The following is an 8,095-nucleotide window of genomic DNA, read 5'->3' as shown; positions in this document are numbered from 1 at the left end:
TAGTTTGAGGAGTTCATGTATTCACTGTGTGTTAATGCTTTGTTCCGGTTCTCTATTAAAAGGAGGCCTTAATATCCCTTAGTTTCCAATTGGACCCCTCTGCCACAGGAGGGTAGGACAAAAGATGTCATGCAAGTTCTTACCATAAGCATGTATGACTATTTACGGAATACATGCCTACATTATATTTATGAACTGGAGCTAGTGTCGTATCGCCCTAGGTTATGACTATCACATGATGAATATCATCCAACGAATTACCAATCCAATGCCTAAGAATTTTTATCTATTGTTCTTGCTAAGTTACTACTGATATCGTTACTGCTGCACTTGCTACAAAACTACTGCTATCACTGTTACCGTTACTATTGTTGTCGCTACTACTATCAAAACTATCATATTACTTTGCTACTGATCACTTTGTTGCAGATAATTAATCTCCAGGTGTGGTTGAATTGACAACTCAGCTGCTAATACTTGCAAATATTCTTTGGCTGCCCTTGTGTCGAATCTATAAATTTGGGTTGAATACTCTACACTCGAAAACTATTGCGATCCCCTATACTTGTGGGTTATCAATCACCTTGAGTTCGTTTGGGTGTTGTGGGCTCAAGAGCCTAGTCATCGAATTGCGGCAGCAACTTGCGCTTGGGATAGCTCTTTGTTTGCCGCTCGTAGCCATACCCTTCTTTGGCTTCGAGGACTTTCATCCATCTGTCGTTCAGGGTGTCTTGTTCGGCCTTTATCTGTTGCTGCTTCTTCTTCAGGCTTCGCGCGATGGCTATTAGCTGCCGCTTGAACCGCTCCAGTTTGAGTGGATCTTTTGGGACGATGAAGTCCTCCACGCCAAGGCTGACTTCCTCTTCGGAGAGAGGCGTGTAATTGCTATCTTCGGAATCATCGAGATTCTCGGTGTTACGTTGTTCTTCCTGCCCCTCTAAGCCATCCAGCTGGTGTTTGGGGCCGGGATCGTCGAGGTCTTCTGCATTGTCCGGGGTCTCACCGTCTTCGGTGCCTGTGTTGCTTTCCCTGCTTCGTCGTCCTTTGGAACGTCGGCGTTGTTTCCGGTGCTTGGGAGGATCATCGCCAAGCTTGTTATCCCTTATGGGGGTGCCATCCCCGTTGGCGTCGTCGCCGCCGTCCTTGGGGTTGTCCACCATATAGATGTCATAGGTGGAAGTGCCCCTCCATCGGCCGGTGACGGGGGTGTTGGTGTGGACAGGCGATTCGATGTCATCGTCTATGTCCGCTGCCTCCTCGAAGGCGTAGTCTAGCATATCGGTTAAATCTTCGATAGTGGCTACCAAGTGGGTGGTGGGTGGGACATAAAATTCCCTGTGATTTGCCTCGAAGCTCTTTTGAGCATGAGCCGAGGGCGGTCCATCGACCACGGTCATCATATGAATCCGATCGAGCGCCTCATTTAATAGGGCTAGGTCAGTCAGATTGCTGTACGAAGATTCTTCAGAGCCGACCTCTGTTGTTGCGGCAGGGTGAGGTGCTAGTCCGGCCAGGGTGGAATCCTGGTTTTCGGATGTCGTGCTCGCGACGAGGCTCAGCGCCCGACGCATAGTGGGGAGGGCAAGTCCAGATGGGGCTGAACCCTGTTCTTCGAACACCGAACTCCCGTTAGGGCTTGAAGCCGGATCTTTCACAAGGAGAGAGGGTTCAGACGGGGTTGATTCCCGGTCTTCGGACGCCGAACTCCCATTAGGGCTTGAAGCCAGATCCTCGACGAGGAGGGAGGGTCTGTACGGGGTTGATTCCCGCTCTTCGGACACATGAGCGACACCCAGACTTGAGGTTGATGGTGCGATGATGGCCAATCCAGAGGCCAGATCAGAAAAGGGCCCCGAAGCTAAAACTTTGGGAGCCAAGGTTGCTCCAGGAGTGGCTGAGAAGCCAGCGAAGATCAGATCGCCCCGAGCGTCGGCGATATACTCCAAGTTACCAAATCTGATCTGACGCTCAAGGGCAACGCTGGCGACCTGGCCAAGATGACCGGTCGAGTCGGCGTGCAGAACAATGTTGCCGAACGTCAAGAGTTGTCCGGGGACAAAGATGTCCCCGGTGCTGACGCCATCTCCGATGATCAGGCAAGCCATCGATCCTTCAGCGATCCGACAGTGGAACTCTCAATGAAAGCACCAATATCGGTGTCAAAACCGGCGGATCTCAGGTAGGGGGTCCCGAACTATGGACCTTGGATCGATGGGGAATAGTGGACGAGGGACGCGATGTTTTCCCAGGTTCGGGCCCTCTCTAAGAGGTAAAACCCTACGTCCTGCTTGATTATATTGCTTGTGTATAAGGGGGTTACAGAGTAGATCTACCACGAGATCAGATGAACCAAACCCTAACTAGTAGGATGGGAGTTGTTCTTCTAGCCTACAGACAAAGCCCCCTGGTTTATATAGACACCAGGGGTACTAAGGTTTACAAATAGTCGGTTATATCAAGGAAACATTGGATCTTCCATAATGTCTTGGGGTACACTTCAAGGCACCAAGAGTCTTTGGTCCAGATATGGTGCGGCCCAACAGTCCGACCCACGTGAGATGAGTCAGCCTCCCGAGAACCCCCTAGTCCAGGACTCCCTCACCACCCTTTGTTTGTTTTGGAGTATTGACGACAAACTTGGTTGTGGGACTAATGTGTTTGTGACATTCGTAGGAGAACATAGATAGGAGTCCTTATTGATTCGGTTTACCCATCAAATATGACTCGTAAAAATGTATGAAGACATTGAAGATAATGGTGGTTTGCAAAGACATTCGCATTGAAGATAATGGTACGCGATGACTTTCACTTGAACACAATGGAGCGCGAAGACGTAGTCTTTTGGTAGTTCCATTTTCTTCTTTCCCGAGTCATAGGAACCACCGCACTGTTAAGTGGGGTCGAGGTAGACAATGTCAGAAAACTGACGTGATGCTCAACCTAACATCCTATGTCTTCGAGCGAAGACAATGAGAGAAAAGCTCTTCCAGAGATAGTTGAGTCGGCTTTACTTGGAGCCCAAGTCAAGCTGCCGCGTGTGTTTGAAATCTGACTGTTGGACACATGTCGGTTGTCACGGACCCAGGGTTATTTAGGGCAAATCATGTCGGGTTGCCTCCTGGCTATAAATAGCCCACCCCCTCCCCATAAGTTTGTGACTGCTCCGAGTTAGTACATGGCTTTTGTCATTTGAGAGCATCTCACCTCCAAGCCTTTGAGAGAGAATCCTTGCGAGGACAAAACCCGAAACACCTAGATCCCAAAGTGTTTTGAGCATCAGTGAAGTTGCTCTGTTCTACGTGAACTGAAGACTTGTTACACTTGAAGACTGTGATCTTCCAGTTGGTTAAGCGTCATGTTCTGAGCATCCGAGAGTCATTGTGTATTGCCAGTGAAAAAAGTCTGTGAAGGTTTGGAAGTCTACCTTGAAGACTTACCTAAGTGATTGGGTGAGATCTGCGGGTCTTAGCTCAAGGGAATAAGGTGAAGACGTGGTCTTCGGAGTTCACTCTCAGCCTCCCCAACCAGACGTACAACTGTCACAGCAATTGGAACTGGTCCAACAAATCAAGTGTCTTCTCCGAGCAACTGGTTCGATCACTTCACTCCTCTATTTGCAGTTTAGTTTTGTGAAGTCATTGCTTGCCTTTTCTATTCAAAGACATTGTGTGAAGACATTCCATCTGATTACATCTTAGTCTTCACACTATCTTCAGTAACTACTCTGTTCTACCTAGTTGTTGTTTGTCTTTGCACCTCACGTCATTTGTTGTTCTACATTCCAGCATGCCTAGAGTAGTTTATCTTCCACTGTATCATGTTTAGTTACTATTTCACTTCCGCGTCTTTGAAGACATTGCTTGTCTTGAAGACTTTCATAAAAATCGCCTATTCACCCCCTCTAGTTGATAACTATCACTTTCAGAACCAAGATTTATCAAACCAAAAGGAGAACCACGCAAGTCCTCGTGAATAGCACTTGCACACACAAAAGCAAGTACTTGCACCCAACGCGGGCAAGAGGGTTGTCAATCCCCTTGAACTCGTTACTTGCAAGGATCAAATCTTATATAGCTAGATAGATAAATTGCAAAACAAAATAAAAGTAAATAAATTGTAGCGAGGTATTTTTGTTTTTTATAATATGATAAAATTAGACCCGGGGCCATAGTTTTGACTAGAGGCTTCTCTCTCGAACACATATCATATGGCGGGTAAACAAATTATTGTTGGTCAATTGATAGAAAAGCGCATAGTTATGACGTATTCATGGCAATGATCACACATATGGGCATCACGTCCATGACAAGTAGACCGATTCCTGCTTGCATCTACTACTGCTACTCCACCAATCAACCGCTATCCAGCATGCATCTATGGTAGTAAGTTCATGACAAACAGAGTAACGCCTTAAGCAAGATGACATGATATAGACAAACTAAACCCAATCAATATGAATAAACCCCGTCGTTTTACCCTTAATGGCAACAATACAAATACGTGCTTCGCTACCCCTTCTATCACTGGGTGAGGACACCACAAGATTGAGCCCATTACAAAGCACCTCTCCCACTAAAGATACATCAATCTAGTTGGCCAAGCAAACGGATAGATCAGATAGAAATACAAAGCTAGCATAATCATGCAGAATAAAGTTCAGAAAGACTAAATTACTATCAATGAATAATCTGATCATAAACCCATAATTCATCGGATCCCAACAAACACACCACAAAAGAAGATTACATCGGATAGAACTCCAAGAAGATCGAGGAGAACACGGTATTGAAGATCAAAGAGAGAGAGTGAAGCCATCTAGCTACTAGCTATGTACCCGTAGGTCTGTGGTGAACTACTCACGCATCATCGGAAGGGAGCAAGAATGATGTAGAAGCCATCCGTGATCGATTTCCCCTTCGATAGAGTATAGGAAAAGGCCTCCAGATGGGATCGTGGAAGAACAGAAGCTTGCGGTGCGAAAAAGTGTTTTGGGTGGCTCTGTGTTGGTTTGGGAATATATGTGAATTTATAGGCTTGAAAATAGGTCAACTGGAGCTATGTGGGGCCCACAAAGGGGGCGCGCTCTATGAGCTCGTGGATCACCCATAGGTCTTCTAGCCTCCTACCGAACCTTCTAGGGTCCCTTCTGGTATAGAAAATATCATCGTAAAGTTTCATCGCTTTTGGACTTCGTTTGGTACTGTTTTTCTAAAAAGCCAAAAACAAGCAAAAAAACAGGAACTGGCACTAGGCACTGGGTTAATAGGTTAGTCCCAAAAAAAGATATAAAATAGCATAAAATGCATATAAAGCATCCAAGATTGATAATATAATAGCATGAGACAATAAAAAATTATATATATGAAGACGTATCAAGTATCCATTATGCAGATGTTGCCAAGAGGGTCAATGCCAACCTGAAAATATTAAGGAAAAGCTTAAATACTTGGGTTGAAGCACTTTCTAACTTAAAGGAAGATATTGCAGATGCCAATGCCCTGAATGAAATGTTGGATGCCATTGAAAATTTCAGACCTCTCACACCTATGGAATGTGATCTTTGGAGAGATATCAAAATTCAATCGGACAAATTATTATAGCAGCAAAAGGCTTATTGGCAACAGAGGGAAAATTAAATGGGTTACTCTAGGAAGTGAAAATTCACAATGTTTCCATCCTATGCCACAATGCAACATAGGCATAATTATATTAGTTCTTCAACTGGGTCTGACGGGACTGAGGTTACAAATCATGCTGCCACGGCATCACTCTTACATGAATCTTTTGAAGATAGATTGGGTAAATCAGAAATTCAAAACATTACATTATCCCTCGAGAGTTGCTTGATCTTCTGCCAGGTTACAATGATCTTTCCTTTTTGGAAGAGCCCTTTACTTCGAGGAGATTGATGCCACCATCAAGGACCTCCCATCCAACAAATCACCAAGACCTGATGGCTTCAATACAGACTTCATCAAGAAATACTTGCCAATCATCAAAGAAGATTTTTATGATCTCTGTCATCAATTTTATAGAGGTGAAGTTTGTTTGCAAAATATTAACAACTCTTTCATCACCCTCGTCTAAAAGAAAAATGGTGTCTCCTGTGTTAATGATTATAGACCAATTTCTTTTCTCAGTTGCACTATCAATTACTCACCAAGCTTCTTGCTAATAGATTACAATCCATCGTCCTAGACTTAATTCATGTCAACCAATATGTCATCATCAAAACTTGATGTACTCAAGATCGCATTACATGGGCTTATGACTATTTATGTCAATGACATAAGAGCAAACAACCTACAATGGTGTTAAAGCTAGATTTTGAGAAGGCCTTTGATAAGATGGAACATGGAATGATTATGGATATTTTGCAAAACAAAGGTTTTGGAATGAGATGGTGCTATTGAGCACTGAGACTTCTGTTGTTCTCCAAAATGGGGTCCCTGGTAATTCTTTCAAATGCAGAAGAGGTGTAAGGCAGGGAGACCTTCTCTCCCCCTTCCTCTTTGTGTTAGCAGCTGATTTCTGATTTCCTACATACCATCTTAAATAATGCCATGCAGAGAGGAGTCATCAAGCCCCCAATCCATTCTTGTCCTGATTTCCCTATCTTAGAATATACTGATGATACTTCGGAAATCGTGCAAGCATGTCAAGAAGTTACAACAACTTCAGCAGTTGATGAATCTTTTCTCTCAAGCCTCCAAAATCAAAGTTGATTGTGCACGCAATGTTGGATGGTTTATTTCACCGTGGAAAACATGTTACCAACTCAAACACAAGATTATTTTTTTGGCTTCTTGCAAACAACATGTTAAACACGAGAGCTCTTTTACAGCGCAAGAATTTTTTAATACAAGACTATACTTGTCATTGTGCAATTTGCAGGTTCTAGAAACAAGGGGTCGCCTTTTCTTTCTTTGCCCATTTGCACAATGATGCTGGTCATACATTTGTCCTACATGGGCACCTACCAGATTGGGCCTACAAGAGGAGATTAATCATCTACAGCAGCAGCTGCTAAATGTCCCTTTTTCATTGGAGATTATCAGCTTGGTTGCTTGGGCCATCTGGACCACTCGGAATAACTTTCTATTCGAACACACCATTCCTAGCTTATACATTGCATGAGAAAATTCGAAGAAGAAATTCAGTGGATCACATTCGGAGCAGAGGAAAGATTACAGTGGCTTAGAGCTTTTAGATGACTATCTCTTTCTTGTATAGTTGTTGTTTGCTGCTGTGTTGTTTCATTTTCCTTTCTAGCCTAGCTTTTTGTATAGCTCCTTTTGTTTTTCTTTCTGTACAATACTATGTCCTAGCTCTTTCTTGTATATTTTCGCAAAAAAAAAAGCTCTTTCTTGTATAGTTGTTGTTTGCTGTATTCTTTCCTTTTCCTTTATAGCCTAGCTTTTTGTATAGCTCCTTTCATTTTTTTTCTTTCTTTCTGTACAATAACTCTGTACTATTTATTTGAAAATTAATAAAAATATGTAGCAGAGTCCAGCTGTTTCTTAAAAGAAGTGACATGACTAGCCGCCTGCATGGCGCATGCATGGCAAATTTGACCTATAGACGAAATCAAATCACAGAATGAACTGTCCGTGAAACTATTTCACGCGGCTGACCCGTGGCGCCTAGCTCTCAGGCGCTGCACTAGTGCAACGCCTGGGAGCTAGGCGCTGCACTAGTGCAACGCCTAGGAGCTAGGCGCTACACTGTATGGTGTGGCGCCTAGCTCTCAGGCGCTGCACACTGACTTAGTAATTTTCTGATCACACGGGTGCGACGCTGGCCGTGTAGCGCCTATGTGTAAGGCGTTGCACAGTGTAGTGTGGCGCCTTCGCGTCGGGCGTCACACAAAAAGGTCGGCCGCGTGAAATAGTTTCACGAATAGTTCATTCTGTGATTTAATTTCGTCTATAGGTCAAATTTGTCCGCATGCATGCCACAAGCTTGGCTAGCTTGGAACCGTGTCCGAACGTATGGTGGCCGGCCGGCCGCGCGCTTTGGCGGCGACAGTGATCGCCATTACACCGCTCTGCTAAGTTCATTCGTTGATTCTTTGCGGCTAATTAATCGGCGGTCG

Source organism: Triticum aestivum, chromosome 4D (assembly GCF_018294505.1).
Source record: "Triticum aestivum cultivar Chinese Spring chromosome 4D, IWGSC CS RefSeq v2.1, whole genome shotgun sequence".
Taxonomy (NCBI): domain Eukaryota; kingdom Viridiplantae; phylum Streptophyta; class Magnoliopsida; order Poales; family Poaceae; genus Triticum; species Triticum aestivum.
This window is presented reverse-complemented; position numbering follows the sequence as displayed.